This window comes from Marmota marmota, unplaced genomic scaffold (assembly GCF_001458135.2).
Source record: "Marmota marmota marmota unplaced genomic scaffold, marMar, whole genome shotgun sequence".
Taxonomy (NCBI): domain Eukaryota; kingdom Metazoa; phylum Chordata; class Mammalia; order Rodentia; family Sciuridae; genus Marmota; species Marmota marmota.
Window position 1 is genome coordinate 2687521 of NW_025999895.1, and position 20464 is coordinate 2707984.

Below are 20464 nucleotides of genomic sequence, written 5' to 3' on the forward strand. Positions count from 1 at the left end.
TGGCTGGGGGTTCGGGTGGGTGGGCTGGAGCCCCAGGCTTTCCCAAGACCCAAACCCCAGCTTGACCCTCTGGCTTAGACCCCATAACAAACAGAGCAGAGCAGGGAAGGGGGAGTCCTCAGCCCAGTCCTCTCTGGCCCCCTGTAGCCCTGGCACACCTGGGGTGGGGTTTTCAATGGGGTCCCCCACTGGTGGATTCCAGGCCAGAAGTGCCCACTCCTGGGCTAGGCCCCCAGACCTCCTCAGGGCAGCGTGTTCTGCTCTGCCTCTGCTTTCCCAAGTGCCGAGGAGAGAACATTCTCCCTCTGTGTGGGATTGAGAACCATGGAACCTTCTAGAAAGATTCTGTCATCATGGGAGATGTCCTGTGCACATTTCCTGGGGATGCGAGATGCAGCCAAGTTCTGAGAGCAGGTGTCTGGGGGAGGAGGCGATGGCGGTGGATTCCTCCAGGTACCGCAGCAGAGGAGCACTTAGAGCACACTGTGATTCATGCCACCTGGGTGAGTGGAAGAGCCACCAGGGGCGTGGGAGTGGAGGCCTTCCTACCGGCCACTTGGTCCACTTGGGCCACCTACTGAGAGGTGGCCAATGGGACCACCCCCCACCCCACCCGGAGGCTGAGGACATGGGGCCCTGATGTGGCAGGTCAGGGCTACCAGGCTGGAGTCCCATCCTGGTGGCTTCTTGGGACAGGCCAAAAGTCAAGGTTCACCAGCTCTGGGAGGACAAGTGCCCATCCCCACCAGGGCCCAGTGCTGCTGGGAGGGGCTGGAGGTGTTAGGAACTCACAAGCGTGGCAGGTGGCCAGGGTGCTGTCGAGCTAGCCAGGGGGTAGCTGGGAAGGGCAGTGCAAGTGTCCTGGCCTGTGCCCACATTGAGGGGGACCCTGTGCAGGGAGATAGTGGGGCAGATCTGGAGCCACTGCCTGAAAGGAGAGCCAAGGCCCTTGAAGCCTTGACATTTGACCCCAGTGTGGGGCAGAGGCCAGCAGGTGGAGTGGACACCCGGGGCTGCAGGGCTCCCTCCTCTCACCGCCTCCTGGTCTGCAGGTGAGGGGCCCCTCTGCTGGTAGTGGTGGATAACGGAGCTGCGTCTCCAGCCTCCCCCCAGCCTCCCCCCACTGCCAGGAGCTGCAGGGTCCTCTGTCTCTTGTCCACAGTGTCCCCAGCAAGCGCCAGATTCCACCCCAGGGCCCCAGCCACTTTAATTTCCCAGGCAGATTCTCAACAGCAGATGGCCCAGAGTACTAGCCAGAGACCCCCAAGAAGCTCCCGGGGATAACACTGGGTCTGGAGTCTCGTCTCTGGGTCTTCCAGTCCTCTGGGTCCTGGGGCTCAGGGAAGAGTCCTGCCTCCAGCCAGCCGCACCCAGACCCACACTCCACAGGGAGCAGCCTCTGCACGTCTCCCCCACCCAGTCCCTTTTCTCCCAGTGACCTGGTGCGTTGTCCCACCCTGCATCTGGGCTTGCAGACCCTGACCTGAACACCAGCTTGGCCCTCTAGCTTGGACCCTGTCACAAACAAGGCAGAGCAGAGGAGGGGGCGTCCTCAGCCCAGTCCTCTCTGGCCCCCCAGTGCATCTGGCCCACTGGGCTGGGCCTTCTGTGGGGTCCCCTGGAGTGGAGTTTGGCAACGTGAAGAACCTGAGGGTGGCAGGAGGGAGGAGTCACGTGGCCCAGCTTCCTGCCCAGCCCCTGCGTCCCAGCACCAGAGCAGATGGTCACTCAGCCTCCTTGGGCGTCCCCTGATTCGTGATTCAGGGATCACAGGAGCTGAATGACAATCCCCACGTCCTTGGGCTTCCTCTGCTTCCTGAGAAGATCCCGCAGTCCAGCCAGATGGGACGCTGGCTCCCTGAGACCCTGCAGCCCTCCTGGGCCCCCTGCCTGGGCCTCTCCTCTCTCTTCCCAGCCTGGTGGAAAGACCTGACTCAGCACCATTCAGGATCACGGTCCTGGCCCACAGGTCTGCAGGGACTCGGGGTCTGTCCATTCCTCCTCTCTGTCCACACGCTGGGACCTTGAGAGTTTGCCATAGCACTTATGTGTGTGTGGGGGAGAGCCTGAGGGTGGCCTGAGGGGTGGGGAAGCCTCCTGGGCTCAGAGCCACCCTCAGCACTTGGGAGCTGCATGATCCTAGACAGTACGCTCCCAGCCTTCTGCCCTCCGGTAGAATGGGACAACAGCAGAACCTGCCTTGGATTCAGTGACATGCNTACCGGGTGCCTGGGCTGTGGTGCTCACCTCGTGGGGTGTGGGTCCATCTGAGGTAATGCTGGCACCTCCCCAAGAAGCGTTTCCTTGTGGCAAACGGCCAGTTTTATCACAGAGAACAAATATAACCTGATCTGGCCTGACCCCCACGTGCACATGCACACTACGTGTGATTTGGGTGTCCGCCTGAGGCTGACTGAGTCGTGGCCCCTGGAGGATTCGCACACCTGTCTCTGCAACCCACGGATGTTACTGTGCATGGCACCTGCAGACTTTGCAGATGCGGTTAAGGGTCTTGAGATGAGAGATTGAGCTGCATTATGCAGGCAAGCCCTAAGTGCGACCACCCGGTGTTTCCATAAGGGGAAGGTAGAGGATGATTTGACACGGACAGGCCAGAAGAAGCCCATGTGGCCACAGAGGCAGAGAGCAGAGTGATGTGGCCACGAGCCAAGGAGCACCTGGAACCTCTGGAAGGAGCACGGCCTTGCCCCCACCTAGGTTTTGGTCCAGCAAGGCTGACTTTGGACTTGTGGCCTCCTCCTACGAGAATGCTCTTCTATTGTTAGGGCTGCTGGGTCATGGTCGTTGCACCAACAGTAAGGGCACCTCATGCTCAGCAGTGACCTCCACTGGACACAAGGGAATCCTTCCAGCTCTTCTCTGACGAGGGAGAAGCCCTGGTTTTAAGTATGTGCTGCAATTGACTCCACTTGGATGTCTCCCTCTTTTTTTTGGCCTGGGGACATGTCAATCCCATAAAAGCTTCTGTGAAGGAGCGGTTATATACGTGGGCAGCCTGATGGGGTGTCTGCTGGTGGGGTATGCCTCCCTTGGGCCCCTGTCACAGGAGCTCAAGATGAGGGGCCTGGGCATCCCTCCCCCACCAATCCTGTCCTCTTCCCTTTAACTGGAGTTACACGTGTGGGTGTCCGTGAGTGACAGAGGTCTGCTGGAGGGCTCTGCATCCCTGTCCGGCCCAGGAACTCCTCATGGAACCTCGGAACCCTCTGGTCCGTAAAGAGGGCACCTCCTCTAGAGGGCTGGCACCCCCACAGCGTGGAGAAGCTTGTTTTGCAGTGTCCGAGTGAGGGAGCTGGACAGAGGATGGTCCTTCCTGCTGGTCAGCTCCTCAGAGCTGGATCCCCAACTACTCCTTCCCACTCCATTTTTCTGCATGTGCCTTTGGTCATGGGGCCACAGGACATGGAAGAACCTGTCACCTGCACCACCCGATATGGTGGCCACAAGCCACACGCAGCTGTTTGCTGGGGATGTGGCGAGTTTGAACTGAGATAAGGGGAACACAGGACCTCGGTGATGAGCGTGAGGCATGGGGTATCAAATCTCTCATCGATTATCTTTATGCTCATTACATGTCGAAATGATCATACTTTGAATATGTTGTGTTTTAATTAAAAAGACCATAAGGATCACTGTTGCTTGCAGATTTCTAATTTTTTAAGGTGGCTACTAGAAATCGTCCAATTAGACATGTTGGTCCAGGCTTCTGAAGCTGGATCACGCAGCTCTGAAGGTCAGCAGACACTTTCACTTGGCGAGGCCAGCCCTAGACATGGGGACTGGTATTATTTGCTCCTTTTCTAAGGGGACCTGCCTTAATTCATATGTGAATCCCTGAGCCCCATGTGATAGCATTTGGAGATGGGCCTTGGGAGGCAGTTAGGGTTAGAAGAGGTCATGAGGTTGGGGACCTCGTGATGGCATTAGTGCACTTATAAGAAGAGACATTGGAGGGCTTGCTCCTCTCTCCCTTGTGAATTGCAGCCAGAGGTGGCTGTCTGCACACAGGAAGCGTCCTCACCAGAGCCACCCGCGCCGGCTCCCTGCTCTGGGAGCTCCGGTCTCAGACCATGGGAGGTCAGTGAGTGCTGTTTGAGCCCCGGTCCGTGGTATCAATCTGGTGGCTTGAGCTGACTGAGATGGGACTCTAAGGGAGTCACTGTGGGTTGCTGGGGAGGCTGCAGGGGACAGGTGGCGTCTCCTTTCCGGGGCCTCGCAGGCAGGCATGGGGAGACCGGCCTTCCTCTCCAGTTCCGTGCTCAACGGCAGGAACCTTGCTTGTCAGTGGCTGAGCAAATGTGGTGAAGCCAGAGGAGGCAGCAGCCAGGATCAGGATCCCGGCTTCTCCAGTTCCAAAGCAAGGCTTGAGCTGGGCCCTGCTCAGGGAGGTGTTGAGTCAGGGAGGGACAGGAGGGGATGCGTCCCGGAAAGGCCCAGGTGACCCCCAGCATCATTCTGCATTTGTACCGCAGTTAGGTCACTTTCCCTCGGTGGTCAGACACACGACATAAAACCAGCGGGCTTACGCAGTCTGGCGGCTGAGCCCCTTCACACTGGTGGCTGCCCTCGCCTCCGTCCACCTCCAGGGCCTCTTCATCTTCCTGAACTGAAACTCTGTCCTATTCAACCAGAGAGGGAAGCTCACCCCTGGGAACAGGTCCCATCAGCCCTGATCTTGAGAACCTCGGGGCTCACCGTCCGGGCTCCTGGGAAGCGGCTCCCTGATCACTCGCCTGTGAATGCAGCAGTGACCCGGGTTCCTGGACCTGTCAGTCTCTGTCCACCGACCCCCCCCCCCACTCCTGTGGCCAACATGCCCCTCCCCCACTGTTTGAATGAATGACTGTCACAAAATTCAAAAAATAAAACCTGCTCTGGAAGAGTGACCCCTGTTCTCCGTGCACCTCCTGCTCCCCTTTCTCTTGAGACGAGCTGGGTGCTTTCCAAGAATAACTGCAGGAGCAGGGCAGGGCAGTGTATGAACACTGTGCAACCCGAGATGATGGGTCCAATCTGAAGCCTGTTGACAGTGAGGCTTTGAAGGATGGGCTCCTGGCGGGGCCGTTGTGCACATGGAATACAAATCAGTGATCCGCAAGAGAAGGGCATGCTGTGCAGATCCAAGGTATGGGCATGCGTTGCTCCAGGCTCCATTCCTTAGCAGGAGGGCTGCAGGGCTTCCTTACCCTCTGCTCTTCCAGGTTAAGACTGTGGCTGTGCATGACGGCGTGGAGAAGCAGCCAGGGGAAGGACTCAGGAGCCAGCCTGGCCTTTCCGCCCTTGGCTCTGGTGTCCTGCAGCAGGTGGACACCTCTGTTCTTTGGTAGCTGTGAGGGTTTCCCAGGCTGGAAGAAGAGCCTCAGGTGCCCATTCTCTGTGGCCACAGAGTATTCTGGTGCCAACAGACAAGGAGCGTGGGACCCGCTGTCAGACAGGTGGAGGTGTGGCTGGGCGGCCGGGCCCACCCACTTAACTGGCTCGTCTGTCTGCAGAGCGGCTCACACGGGCCCAGGGTACATTGCTTAACCAACCTCATTACTCTTGTGCATTTAGCAGCTCGGGGGAGATAATACCTTTCAGGTTTGACCCAATTCTAGTTTTTGTTGTCATAACCATGGAAAATCGACCTTTGAGCCCCTCCGCTGCAGGTCTGAATAGGGAGTGATTTACAGCAAGAGTGCTGGGCCGAATCCCTAATGGCGCCCACAGATAGCGCTGCGGCCCCCTCGCTGAGGCCCTCATCTCCTCACAGTCTACACGGCAAATCCTCCCACTTCCCTACCACCCGAGCCCACTGCCTGGAGATTTTGAAAATTGGGTGACCTTGAATTAAAAGTAAATAAACAGGTAGACAGGCAGACAGCGAGCAGACCTCGAGCGCTGGAGTTTGCATGTTCAGGCCTGGCCAATCTTCCCTCCGCGGTTGTCCCTCCCAGGCTTGATGTCACTTCCTGTCTCCAGTGAGCAGCTGGGGCTCGAGGCAGGGAAGTTGAGGCTCCGCCTGATCTGCTTGCAGAAGTTATAGAACCAATGTCCGTGATACGGGGAGCAAAGGGGCAGGTGTATCAGTCAGCTATTGCTACAGAGCAAATGACTTCTGGGACCACTTACGTACGGTAGCAATTGTTTCCTTTGATTGATCCCAAGTCTATGTGTCCATTGGGGTCAGCTGACCCTGGTTGGGCCCCCCTGGCCTGGGGTCACTTCGTGGCTCTGTTCCAGGCTGGGTGGGGCATCTGCACATCTTCTCTTGTCTGCCTCTCAGTGTCTGCAGCTGTTCAGACCATAACCCTTCCAAGCCTCCTGCACATCTGTCTGACATCTGCAGCCTCCAGGGAGGCTCAGGGAGGCTCAGGGAGGCCGATGCAAGACCAGGGCCGTGGCTGCCCAAGGGGTCTCTGGGGCCCTCCAGCTGCCTCCCTTGCCTGGGGAGGCCTTGGGCAGACTCCAGGTGCTTCTTGGTGGCTGCTGGGGTGGCTGTTGTGCTGCGTAGGGGAAGGGGGCCGCGGTGCCCCATGGGCTGCTCTAGCGCAGCCCGTCAGAGACCCCCTTCAGTGGCCCCCCCCCCCCCCCCGCATGCTCCAGGCCTGCTTGGTGTCTGCTGAGGTGGCGCCACCCAGCGGAGGCCAGGTATGCAGCCCAGTCCTTGCTCCACACACAAGTGGCCAGCACTGGGTCTGGGCTGAGGGTCCTGTCCTGGATGCCCATGTTACTTCCTCTTTCTTCTCACTCAGGAGCTGACGGGCAAGGGTGGGGGCTCTGGATGGCACACTGTTGCTTTGGTCTCCCTGCCACCACTGGTGGAGGGCCACGGGGGCTCTCAGCCCAAGAGTGGGACAGTGCAGTACCACCGAGCAGCTTATCATTTGGCCCAGACGTACGGATGGGCTCCAGGGCCGACTTTGCCCATGAAGAGGTTCTGCAGCCTTCAGTAGCCTCCGGGGCCTCAGAGCAGCTTGACTCCACTCTAGTTCCAGTCCAGGAGGTGGGTTTTTTAATTAAAATTGAGAGTGATTTACATATTATGAATGTGAAGGCTTAGTCCAGTCTAGCGAGTTTTGACAAATGTACTCAACATGGTAGCCATTGCCTAAATTGAGATATAGAACTTCTTCATCTTTCCTGTCTCTCTAGAAAGTTCCCTAGGTTCAGGGGATGGGGAGGAGATGCTGAAGCCCCTGGTGGGGTGATGCCGGGCAGGTGGATGGACCTGGGACTTCAGTGTCCACTTTAGTGGGCCTCCCTGCTGGCCTCAACCTGTGTTGGCCAGTGCTTCTCTGCACTGATGGTGCAAGCTGGGAGCAAGCAGCAGGCTGGGAGCAAGCAGCAGGGGGCAGCTGGCCAGCAGAGAGTCCCAAGGCAGTAACAGGCAATCCCCTGCCTCCACCCCAGGATTCCCATGTCAGCCAGGAAGACGTCCATGCCCTTCTGCATGGTGGACCCTCCTGGCTCTCAGACTTGGGAAGACACACAGGTACTCAGCATTCACCTGATGATCTTGTGAACACCTGAGATGATGCCTGGGTGGCTCAGAGGGGGCATCACTGTGCCTAGGCATCAAGACAAGGACCCTCTTCCTTGGCAGGGGTTTAGGGACCTGTGCTGCCCAGAAGTCCTCCTACAGGCTGTTTGTGCCTCACACCTCTTTGGCTGTAGCCAGTCCCTGTTTGCCTCTTGTTCACCTGTGAGCTGGGGGACAGGAGAGACCTGCTGCCCACACTGCCCTGGGCAGCTTTCTCCCTGCAGCTAGATGAGGCTGGAGATCTCCTGGAGCAGGGATGTCTGGGGAATTCTCTTGGAATGTTTGTGCAGAGCAATATTCCTGCACGGCTAGCATTTTTTTTAAAGCATGCTACTGTCTGCGTTATTTCCTGAATGCCAGGCTGGAGGAGGGAGCCATGCCCAGAGCAGGGAGCCCCTCTCTAGGATTGGAGAGCTCAAGACATTCTCCCAGGAGACAGCAGTCAAGTGTGGGCAGAGATGGGGGACTCGGGGCCAGCAGGAGAGACCCCAGGCTTCAAAGAGGGACACTGAGGTGAGGTGGTCATTCTGGTCCTGTTAGAGCGGAGGATGAACACCCCTGCCCAGCCCCTGGCTCTTGGCATCACCAGCCACGGGCACGCCCCTGGGCCACCCAGCCCACGTGGGCTCTGTTCTTCCACTCTCTCTCTCAATTTCTATCCACTTTCCAAAACTCCGGAATCCTACTAGGGTCATGGTCCCCTCCATCTGTGAGGTCTTGGAGAAAGTCTATGTTCCACATAAAACCCTGTCACCAAGTGCCCCGTTTCTGCAGCAGACGCTGGAGGCCACAGAACAGTGGGCACCACTGCACTCTCTGCGAAGGGGACCCCCCCCCGCACTGTCCCCTCAGCCAGGTGTGGTCTTCTTGCTCACCCCCCGTGCAGAGGAGGGACAGAAGGTGGGGCTCTCCCGGCCGCGTGTGCAAGAGCCCTGCTCACAGGTGAGCTGCTGCCCTGAGAGAGTGTGCGCTGTGCCCAGGGTCCCCCAGGGCAGGAGCAGGCTGCAGGGCGCAGCCAGCCTCCAGGCACCCCTCAGCTGGACATTCTACCTCCCCCGTGGTTACCTGCTTCCCCACAGACTGAACTGCTGAGGGCCTGGCACGGTGGGGCACAGGCTGTCCCTGTTGTGGAACAGCTGAAGGAGGCGTGGCCCCAGCTGGGGGTCCTGCCTGTTCTTAGCGTGGTGCAAGAGCCTGGGGGCCACCTGAGTGCTCCCGCTGCGCCTCCTCCCCGCCTTCCCAGCTCTCCCCCAGGGACGTGTGTGTAGTGGTGGGAGGGAAACGGTTGGTGAACTGGGCCCAGGTGGAACTTGGGATTTTGATTTTTCCTCCCATCTCTCCTTCTATCCTTCCTCCAACATGGAGAAGGCAGGATGTGTCGGTGGTGAGGTTTACAGTGGTGGACACACACTTTTCCCAGCCGTACAGACCATGAAATGTAATTACAGGGGGACCAGGGAACTGCGGTGGGGGACCTGCTTGGGTGGTCAGGGGCCTCTCATCAAAGATGGGGTTTCCACATGTGGTCTGGGAGATGAGAAGGAGCCACCAAAGAGGTGGCAGGGAAGGCTTCCGCTGTCCCCGGGATGCCTGCGTCCGGCCTGGCCCCGTGGCAGCACCGATGCCCCTGCTCTGGGGCACCCCATCCCTGGGTGTTTCTCAACTTGTCTTCGTTCTTCTTGGAGCTCCTCTGTTCCTCTTCTCGGGCCTCCTGTCCTCCCACCAGCCCCGGAGTGGCCCCTAGTCTGTTCTTGCCTGTGGATCCTGCCCGGGCCATGGCTGCGGCCAGCATTTGCTTTCTGTGATCTCTGTGTAGTTTATCTATGGCTGTGTGGTAGGGAGTCCCCATAGTTAATGGCCTCAAACAACAATCATTTATTAGCTCCTGGTTTCTGGGGCTGGGGACTCTGGGAGCGGCTTAGTGGGGGCTTTGGGCTCAAGGTCTTTAGTGAGGTGTTGGGGCTGGAGGATCTCAGATAGTCCCTGTGATGGGCTGCCAGCCTTCAGTCCTGCTGCCCAGGGTCTTGACATGGGGCTGGCTTCCTCCAATGTGACAAGGAAGGCCAGCATGATGTGTTTGGTGACCTGGGAATGATGGCACCTTCACCTGCTGGATCCCATTCTCCCCCTAGACCAACCTGCCATGACGGGAAGGGCCAGAGACGGGCTCACAGGGGCCTCCGTGTCCCCAGAGCAGGCAAGATGCCTCCTAAGCCTTAGATCCCAGCACCCACCACCTGCCATCCACCTTCCCTGGCCCCCGGGGGCTCTTCTGACTCATCTGTACTCAGCCCTACCAGCCTTAGAACATTGATTTACATCCTTTCAAACACAGGAAAAGGTGTGAAAAGTAACAGAATGTGCTGCAGGTAATAATAAACTAGGTTATCAACCCGCTGAAGTCCACTGTGCCGGAACTGTCCCTGGTGTCCTGGGCTTCCCAGACCCGCCTTTCCCCCTCCACCCCATCTGGCCTGGGCACCCTCGCCGTGTAGTGGGACAGGCCAAAAGCCTGGGCGTGGCTTCTCTCTTCTGTGCCCCTCTCCCCCCACGTGGGACTGGTCTCTCAGGCCCCTCATCTTGCTCGTTGTCCCCACCAGCCCTTCTGTGAGTCCTCATTTCACATCTGATCACCTGCGGCAGCCGATTGGGATCCTGCCTTGTTTTTGCCCCGTCCACCTGGTCGGTGTGGGCATCAGAGCTCGCATCCTGAGACACACATCTGCATCGTTTCCTGCTTAAAATTCTTCAAGTGGCTTTTTAAAGTCCTTGGCAAGGCATTCAACGTGCTTCCTGATCTGGTTCCTGACTTATATGGCCAGCCCCATCCCCTGGCCCATCCAGCCCAGCCTCCTGCCCACCCTGCAGCCCTCTGTGGCCAGCCCCATCCCCTGGCCCATCCAGCCCAGCCTCCTGCCCACCCTGTACCCTCTCCACAGCAGTCTCTTCCTCCGGACTTCTCGTCTCTCTCTTCCCTGGGCGGCCCCTCCCCTCTCTTTTGTTGGCACCAGGAAGCCAGAGCACCCTCGTGCCCTGAGGGCGATGCCCGGCTTGGGTTCCCCGTCTCCCACCGGCACGTCTTGAGTCCACTCACTCACGTGCAGCGATCTGGCCCCTGCTGTGTGTCACGCACTGTGCCCGACGCCTTGGATGTGGCATTGATCAGAACAAGGTTCTGCCCTGTGCCGTGGTCTTGTGGGAGCCTGGGGTGCCTGACGTCTCTCCACTGCGCGCTCCTGGGGCGGTCCCTGTGGTGATCCCCTGTGTCCCCAGCCTCTATAGCAATGGTGCTTTCCGGAACAGCTGGATGAGCTGGAGTTCCCTCAGGGTGCCTGAGGCAGAGCCAGCCTTTATGCCCGGGTCTCGGGCCTCGATTGCTGCTGTGGAGGGGGAGGCAGGGAAACGGCAGGAAAGCCCTTGCCACCCCCGTTTCACCAAGAGCTGTCTGAAAGGCCGGGGGTCCAGCAAGCCAGGACAGCTGGGCTAGGGATTCTTGTACTGAGGGGACACTTCTGGTGTGGGATCTGGAGTTCCCCAGCCTGAGCTCCGTCCAAACAGCCACCAACCCGTCTTCCCTCCAGAAGCTGTTGCCCGACCTTGGGGGTAAAGCACTTCCCAAATTACACCCCTCTACTTTGGGAGCCTTAAACACAGCGCAGAGGACACATAAATTACATAAGGCCCTTCCCGTTCCTGTTGGATGCGTTGAATAATGTAACATTTCAACAATACCAAAAGGTACAATGTATTATTAAAACAGGCTGGTGTTAAAAAAGAAGTGCAGCTACAGTCACATTGTCACAGACTCCCACCAGATGCCAGAATAATAAAACCCAAATTATTTTTGCCAGAGACAGGATTCATAAGACGCAAGGGGAGCTGGGGGTGAAGCTGGCTTTGCAAGAGTGGTTTGGAAGTGGAGGAGGAGGTTCATTTACTCCGAATATTGTACATTCCCATAATCTTTACGACCCCAGTGCACGGAAACGCAGGGCCCTCTGTTGTTTTCTCGCTGAAGACAGCAAGTTGCGCTTTCTTGGTCTGAGTCTCATTTTTAAACTTGATGTTGGTTCTTCTGGGGGAAAGCGGAGGACGAGGAGGAATTGGAAGGTGCTGTGGATGGATGAAGGATGGCGGGAGGGACATGGGCACACGAGGAACAGCTATGTGAGAAAGAAGAGGGAAGGGAAACGGAGGCTGCCGAGCTGCAGGTGGGCAGTGGGCGAAGGTTCCACGCCCTGAGGATTCGGTGGGCTTGGGACTGAATCCTTTTAAACAATAAATCCCCAATCCTCGCAGTTACTCAGATTTTTTTTTTTTTCCTTTTGACGTTCTGTGAGGCAGGACTGGAAGGCCCAAGTTTCTCATCTGCCAGAAACAAACCCGCCAAGGTGTGGCTGGGGTGAGGGGCCCAGCTCTAAGACACACGAGACACCAGCCTGAAACTGCCTGAGTCCTCCTGGGGGCCGGACAGGGCCAGGGGGATGCTGGTGATGTTCATATCTCTATTAAAAAACAGACAAGAAAACAAGATGAGTGAGCAGCCAAAACTTGATTTCTGGAGATCCCAGGGTCCTTGACAGACGCCTCCACAATAAGCACCAGAGAGCCCGGTGCCCCTGCACCCACCCCTGCAGTGTCTCTGCAAGAATGCACAGTTGACCAGAGCCGCAGGCCTCTGGTGGCCCACAGGAATCTGGGTCCTCGGGGTCAGGAGCTCAGGGCACGCTCTCCCAAGTATTCTCCCTGGGCCTCCTGCAGGGAGTCAGGAGCGGCGAGAGCCAGACACATGATGGGGACTGGGGAGCTGTTGCACTGACCAGGTGCCCAGGCCTGGGTCTGCATTCGCATACAGTAGTGCCTCCCGCGAGTCGATGGGGGAAGCATCACGGATCTTTGGCTTGTCCAGGTCACAGGGCCCATAAGAGATAGGCTGGGAAGCTGGTGGACTCCTCCCACCCCATCACCCCCGAAACTCCAAGGAATGTCACTGAGCTGGACAGGGGCCTGTTCCCAGGCACTTGGCCTCCAGATAAATAGCCCCTGAATTTACCTGCAGGACCACGTTTTCCCAGAGGGGGCGCCCTTGTCCTCCCCGGATACCAGCCCCCTGGGCTTGGGGCTGGGGGCTTCTCCTTCACTCCCAGGCCCTTTCTGCTCCTCTGCAGCACCACATCTTGAATCCTATAAATAAAGCCACTTCCTCAGATGACCCCTAAATTATAAAGGACCATTGACATCCCCAGCCTGTCCTTGGGTCCTCAAGTCCAAGTGTGTCTTCCTCTTTGGGGGTTCGGGGGGAAATCCAGATGGATTGGGGGGCTCTCTCTGCAGGGACAGCTGAGGGCACCAGGTCTTGGGACTCCAGGGTTCTTTGAGGTGTTAGTCCACTTGGCAGTGCAGAGAGTGGGGGTGCTCTCGGTCGCCCCCACCCAGGCCGGAGGCCATCCCGGGGCACCGTGGCATGGCACCTCCTCTCCTCCCTGTGTCCTTGCTCACGTCAGCTCTGAGCTCTCACGAGGCACGGCTGCTCACCCCATGGGCTTCCCTCTGCTTTCCATCCTGCATTTCCCCATATGGGCTGAGCGCCTACCGCGTGTCAGCACAAAGACTGGCCTGAGTCCGCCCTCCTGTGACTAATGTTGTCCTGTTTCCATGACTCGGTGGTGATGATGGCAGCCCCGCCCGTCCCCATCTTGGCCCACTCTTCCTAGCAGGTGCTCACCTGCCACTCTGGGACCCTCCTGAACACATGTGCCTCAGCCAGGCCATCTGGACCAGCCCTTGCCCACCGGCCACCTGCTGCTTCTGCGGCCTTTCTCCTGCCTGTCCCAAGCCTTGTCACCCCTGCAGGACAGCGCCCCTCGCCTGGCCTGTCTGCTGTGGCATCTGCTCCCACTACAGAGCACCCTTCAGCTGCATCCCTCCACGTCCCCGCTGGATGACACGTGTGCCTCGTCCCTAGGGCCCTCTCTCCCCGTCCCCCCTGCTCCTGTTCCTCTTCTCTCCTTCCAACCCTCACCTCGTCCGTCTTCCTTTGTTGGCTTGAAGAGTTTCCTTTTCCATCTTCTCTCTCAGACAAGAGTCTGGGGAGAGGCCTTCTGGGGCCAGAGCACTCAGAGAGCCCCAGCCTCCTGCACGCGGGTGCTGGCCCCTCAGGGGCCATGGGCGGGAGTAGCCACCCTTGCTGTTAGTTGACGGACTGCTGGTGGGGTCCTTCTGAGACTGAGCTCCCCCAAGCCTGGCACCGCCTGGTCCTTGGCAGGACCACACCTCACACTCTGTAGCTCTTCCCCCACCCATGGCCAGGCTTCCTGGGAAACTTAAGCCTTCCTGGACCCCCAAGTTATTTTGGGGGGCCACACCACTAGAGTAAAGGGGTTGGATCCTGAAAGAGCAAGTAGAAGGATCTTGAGGAAGAGATAAAAGTCGTGGTCAACAGTGACACTTTGCACCTCGCTGACCGCAGGGGTGTCCTGTAGGCAGAAGTGCAGCATAGGCGTGCACGTGTGTCTGTGTGTGTGTGTGTGTGTGTGTGTACGCGTGCACACGTGTGCTGAGGGTTCAGGGTTCCCCATTGGACTTCCCTGCAGCTGAAAAAGATAAATTGGCCCTCGACACTTCCCTGCTTGAAGGTCAGCAGTTGGCGCCTCGTCCCCCTTGTGCTGGGCAGTGAGCGTGCCAAGGCTCACCGTCGGGGCCTGGCAGTGCTCTCCGCACACAGTGGGACACAATGAATGTGGTTTCATAGAGTGAGAACAACACGGCTCCCACCTCAAAACACCGAACCCTTCTGTCCCCACCAGTGACTCATGGGGGAAGAGTGCACGGTGCCCTTGACCCTGGGTCCCCGGGCAAGCCCAGTGCGCACCTCTCCTCCCTCCTGGAGCCCACCCAGTCCTGCTCCTCTCCACCCATGTCTGCGGGCAGCACAGCCAGAGCCGTGAGAGAGGCTTCAGGGCCACCTTGTTTTTCCGCCTCTCACTGCCCGCCTCTTTGATCCCTCTGGCATCCTGCAAAGTGGGGGGCACATGCTGGGGTGGGAGGGCCTGGCGGTCCCCTAAACCTGCAGTGGCTGGGGGTGCAGGGCACAGGGTGGTGTGTCAGGCTGCGGCTTGTGTTCTGTGCTGTGGGTGATGGATGGTGTTTCCTGCTGCAGAGCCGGGAGAAGTGTGGCCTCCCAGTCAGGACAGGCCACTGCATGATCTCCACTCAGCCCCATTGAGAAAAGCGAAAGCCGGCTGGGCCTCTCCGTGGGGCTGGGTGCAGGGCCTCCATTGACCACACAGCGAGAGAGGCCTGGGTGCACTGGCCACCTCTTGGCCCCGAGACCCACCTGCCCCGGTTGAGGCTGGGCCCAGGAGGATGGCAGCCAGGATGGTCCCGACCCCTCACTCTGAAGCCAGCATGTCCCCTGCCACAGTGGGGCTGTGCACAATGTGTTAAAATGGAGTGACGTCTTGTCTCAGGGAAGTGGTTGGAGGTGCAGCCTGGAGATGTGCGGGGTGCTTGAGGCGTGGCTCTCCGGGTGCACACGAGGGTGCCTGTGGGCAGGGGATGCAAAGTGGCTGGGGCCTTAGGTTTAGTAAAGACCAGCCTCCCGGGGAGGAGGGCTTGGTGCCTCTTGGGTTCCTTTACTGTGCCTCCCTTCCTACCCTTGTGCCCTCTCTGTCTGCTTCAGGGGCTGAGGCACTAGGGACTCTGTGGGGGATCCCTGGCTGGACAGCTTCCTCGAGTCCACGTGCCCATCCTCCGGGCAGCTTGCTCCCCAGGGGCTCCTTCTGTTTCCAGGTGGGGAGGTCCCCCGGGCCCACCTTTCTGTGGGTGCCTCTCCTCGCCTTTCCTCTGCTGCTTGTGAGGCAGTTCTGTCTGCCTCAAAGCCCAGGGAACCCACAAGCAGACCCGCCTGACCCATCGCCCAGGTCCTGGGCCCCCTCGGCATTGGAGGTGGGGGAGAAAGCAGAGGGAGAGACAGCAGAGCACGGGAGTCCAGGGACCACCCCTCCATGTGCCTCGGGGAGATGTCTGGAGGAGGCGACCTGAGAGCAAGAGCAGAGACTTGGGGGTGACTTCCGGGGTGATCCCCTGAACCTGCAAGGTGGCTGCAGAGCCGGGGTGCAGTCCCACACAGCTGCTCCTCCCTGGGCCATTGGTCTGTCTGCGACCTGGCCCTGAGGTCATGCCGCAGGCTCCCAGATCAGCCACTGGACCTCTGGCTCTGGAGGGCAGGTCGGCACCTTGTCTGAGAGCAGCCTGCCCCTCCGCCCCCCAGCTCAGGTCAGCCGTTTCCACCTGGCTGTGCCCTTCCTCCTCCACCTGGTCCTCCACCTGGTTTCTGCCCTATGCTGTCCCCAGCTCCTCCCTGGCTGCCTGTTGTCCACAGAGATAGGACAGGGGGTTCCAACGCACCCTGCTGTTCCCACAAGGCGCAGCCCCCTGGAGCCTGGTGTTTGTGCCCCACCTGTGCCTGGCAGAGGTGGTCACGGGGCAGGCAGGCGTCGCTGGGCCTTTCCTGGAGCTGGCCGGGCTCTCTGTGCCGTCATCCCTACATTTGGACGGGGGTCATGCTCCACTAACTGCCTGGATTTTAGGAAAAGGAAAAAAAAAATTGCTAGTCTTGGCCGTGGCGTCCTAAAGAGATCTGGGGATGAGCAGTCGTGCTGTTGGTGGGACAGGCTGGGGCTCCTCCAGTCCTGACTGAGGAGTCATAACTAACCAGAGCCAGTCTCCAGGCCCATTCAGAGTGGCTCTCCACAGTCGCCTCGGCCTCCTCCCTGCTGGACGGTGCACTGTTTGGGTTGAATTAAAATAACCAAACAGAAGTCTTCCAAGGCCCGGGTACCTATGGCCCCCAACCAGCCCCCACCGACGAAACCACCAGAAACCACCCGCTTCCTGTTCCCTGGACCCTGACTCTGGAGAGTGGGGTTCTGTTCGATGTAAATCCAGAGGCATCGGTGGGGCAGAGTAACAGTGGGAGATCACCCACTCACAAGGCGTTGAGTGGGCTCTGCCCCCACAAACGCACCTTCTAGGCTCTGGGGATTCAGATCTCAGATTTTCCTGGGGGGATTTCATGGAGCAAGGCGTCAGGAGTGCCAAGGGGTAGTGGGCTTTTAATGGGGATTTCTCTCCCTGGGGGGCCCTCAATGGGAGATGGCCACATGTGCAGCGTTCCTGGGGGTGCTGGGGTGAGGGTGGGATGGGGGTGGACAGTGAGCCACGTATGTGGGGAAGAACACTTCACGGTGCAGCATGCGGTACAGAGGCACGGCATGGTGGGGGGGGGCGTGCTCAGGCCTGAGGGGCAGCCAGGGGCGGAGGGCTGCAGGGGAACCAGGGTGTGGAGTAGGAGAAGGGGCCATTGCAAGGGTCCAGTAGGCAGAGGAGGGTTTACCACCACACTGTCCATGAACGCGGGGACCTTGTGCACGAGCCTGCATCTGAGCTTTGCCTCCGTCCTCTGGCCTGGTTTCCTAGAGAGGTCCCCAGTCCTGTCAGCCTCAGGGGTCTGAGAGCTGGACTTACCAAGCCATCAAAGCAGGGCGTCTCCTCAAAATGAAGCACGACACCATTGAGGGTTGTGATTGGGGCAACGATGTCACTGAGGGGCCTCCCAGGGAGGGAGGGGAGGTAGTGACTGGCTGTGGAGTCCAGGCTGGAGGAAGCAGGAAAGAGCAGGACGGCCTGAGAGACAGTGGGGCTGCTCAGTGGGTCCCACCTCACCAGGCTGCGGAGCTGAGCATGTGGGCAGCAAGAGAGAGGGGCCGGCCGTGGAGTGGCCCTGGGTGCCGCTGCTTGGCAGGAGGGTCTGGTGGCCATTTCCCCCTGGAGTCTTCTCCTCTCCTGGGGCTTAAGATGCAAAGTGCCTTTTGGAGGGACACTGATCCATGGTGACAGCCTCTTGGACCCTGGTCCCCGCTCATCTGTTAATGCCAGTATCTGTTTTAGATCAAGATGGGAATGCTTCAAGGGTACTTGGTCTTGATGTTGTTTTACTTTCTTCTCTTTTCCTCCAGGTTGAGAATCTGTCCCTGGGAACCTAGAGTTCGTCCCGGCAACGCTGGCTCTGCCCAGGGGAGTTCCAGGAAGAACCTCCCGGGCCTCCTGCCCCAGAGAAGCCGCCCTCACCTCCCACTGCCAGGTAGGGCTGCCACCCGCCGCAGCGCCCTTGGAGCTGGCATTTGCAATGGAAAAGCATTTGAAGGAGATGGGGGTTTGCAGGGTCGGGGGTTTGTGCGCGTCTCTGGTTTGCAGAGCATTGGGTCTCTGTGGCTTCAGGGAGGAAGTGGGAGAGACTGGGCTGTTCTCTGAGCCCTGAAAACCATCAGCCTGGCCTGGGGAAGGAGGGCAGATGGGGAGAGGGGTTCACTGCTTGGTGTTGGCATGAGATGCTGCAGAGTCCAGGGTGGATTCCATGTTCTGGTCACTGCCCGGGTGGCCCTGCATGCCCACGGGAGGCGCTGCACTTTGGCCTGGCGAGCTGCAGAGGGTGCCATGGCTGCCCTCTCCCTGGAGTCTGTTCTAGCACTGGCCACTGTGTTGGCATCTGACTCCGGGGTCTAGGGCAAAGTCCCCAAGACCTCCCTGGCTCCATGCCAGCCACGGGCCTGGGCCACCACACCTGTCACAGACCAGCCACACCTGGCGGGTTCCCATGACCATGGTTTGATGGTTGCCAGAGTGGCTCCCGCGTCTCAGGAAAAGGCTGTGCTGATGGGTTCAGGATACAGAGCACCGAGGGCGAGGGCTCAGGGTCCCACACAGCTCCCGGCCCCTTCCCAGCCCGGCCCAGCTAGGTGCTCACCAACCAGAAAATGCCCTGAGCCCTGGGTGTCCAGGGTTTCCTCGGGGTCTCGTTACATCCTTGGCCGCGGGCTGGAGCACTCTCCAGTCCCTTTTCCTCCCGGAAATGTGGAGGGAAATGTCCAGCCTCTCGTCAGGTGCATGGCCAGTTTCACCCCCCACACCATGGGCAGCCCACTAGGAGCCCCCTGGGCCCATGGTCCAGTTGATCAAGGGGCACATCAAAATCCATCCTTATGCCTCCCAGATTCCAAAGCCTCTGGAGGTCGCTGCCCAGGAGCCAGGGACAGAACCCAAGGGATTCTTTATTGGCCACCAAGGAGCTCAGCACAGCCCTGCCCCCGGCTAATGACCAGCCAAGGCTGGCCAGGCAGAGTCACGGAAGGCGGGGAGGGCTTGCTGTGGGCGCACTGTGGTGGGCTTTCTGGACTGACTGTGCGATGCCAACGAGAACCCCGCGCAGAGACCTGGACGCCGGCTGGCCTCTCTGATACCCATTAAAGGCCCTTCCCAGGTCTTGATTCCGATCCCCACGCCCAGCTTCGTCACCGCCCAGTGCTCGCTGTCCTTGCTCCAAGGTGCTGACTCCCTCCTGCCTGGGCTCCCTGATCCGGGCTGATCTGTGTTTGTTGACCCACCACACACCCGGTCTCTGACTTAGGACGGCTGTGCCTCACCATGGTGTGAGAGTGCTGTGGCCCAGGGACGCTGACGTCACATCCGGAGTGCATCTTCCCCAGGGGCCATCTGAGTCATGCCACGCTGGGCTGAGCCTCCTCTGTGGCGTGCTGCTGCTGAGCTGTCAGGTTCAGTAGGTCAGGGTGCTGGATGGTGGGTTCCTCGGGATGTCACTGTCACCAGCCGAGGAGCTCCTACCTTTGAACACCTCTGATGAGCTGAGCCGAGCCCTGTCTGGGGCTTTGGAGTTGCAGGAGCAGAAGCCGCAGCCCTGACAGCCTTTGTATTCCAGGTGGACGAGGACCACAGCAGGCGTATGTTTAAGGTCATGTCAGGTCAGGAGAGGCTGTGAGAGAAAGAAGTGGACCTAGGCGATGGAGAGGGGAGGACACTGCTATTGGTGGAGGACAGGGCTCAGGGGCCCAGCAGAGAGATGGAGGTGGGGAGGGAGAACCCAGAGGGACTCTGACCACTGTCCCGGCAGGGCATGGTGGTGCCAAGGCCCCAAGGCAGCTGTGGATGGGCTGAATGGTAGAAATAGGGTGGAAGGAGACGAGGTCTCAGGTGTCCCTGGCCGGGGTTAGTGGCCTCTACACAGGGATTAAGGATTTTGGATTTCATCTTGTGGGGGTATTGGGAGGCACTGAGATCTCTGGGGAAGGGACTGACGGGCTTGGCCTCTTGTGTGGGGCAGTCGGAACAGGAAGACGAGGCTGCTCTGTCTGGGAGGGCTGGTTGGGCCGTGGACCGGGCGAGGGCAGTGGAATGAGCCTCTAGCCAGCCTTTGCTCCTGGTGACCTGGCTCCACAGTGCTGCAGTGAAGGGTCCAGGACCTGCCACTGCCGGGATCCTGGCCTTGGGGGCTTCAGGACCTTGCTAGAGGCCTGTTTGGGCCCTGACCTCAGCACAGGGCAGGAAAGCCCTCAGGACCACTGTCCTCGGAGACTTGAGCTCCTGGTTCCAAGCAGCTGTACGAGGCTCTGTCCTTGGAAGGACAGCAGAACCTGGATGTCCCTGTGGGCAGCTGGTGGGAGCAGCCTGTCCCTATGGCTTCCTCTGAGGAGGCAGCAAGGCCCAGCCTCACCTTGCTGAGGGTCTGAGACTAGGTGTTCTCCTCCCCCAAAGGTGCATATATACATCCTTGGGGCCATCAAAGCCAAAAGCCCAAGACCGGCTCATCCCTGACAGCGGGTCTGGGAAGTTCAGGGTGGGCAGCCAGGGTCACTGCCCAGTGCCCTTCTACCAGAGCCGGCTCACCCCCTGCCCTCTTGCGCTCTGAGGGCCTGCCCTGAAGTGGTGACATAGGTGCCATGCATTTAAGAGTCCTGCCCTTCCGTGTGGGGAGGCGGAGACAGCAGGCTCACAGGACAGGGCAGACACTCTGGTCCCAGCCACCTGAGCGTGGCCTTGACCCTGTTTTTTTTTTTTTTTTTTTTT

The 20464-nt window shown here is 59.2% G+C and overlaps 1 protein-coding gene across 5 annotated transcripts in view; it reads left to right on the forward strand.

Annotated features, from left to right (window-relative positions):
• Window positions 1-20464, forward strand: part of Rbfox3 (RNA binding fox-1 homolog 3) — a 377727-nt gene that overhangs the window by 71400 nt on the left and 285863 nt on the right. For 4 of the 5 annotated variants that reach the window (XM_048797595.1, XM_048797592.1, XM_048797600.1 and 1 more), the window contains exon 2: window positions 17563-17687. The gene's annotated coding sequence lies outside the window, so the exon portion shown is untranslated. Of the gene's footprint in view, window positions 1-6817; window positions 7007-17562; window positions 17688-20464 lie in introns of those variants that run through there. The other variant, XM_048797590.1, reaches the window with a different exon arrangement.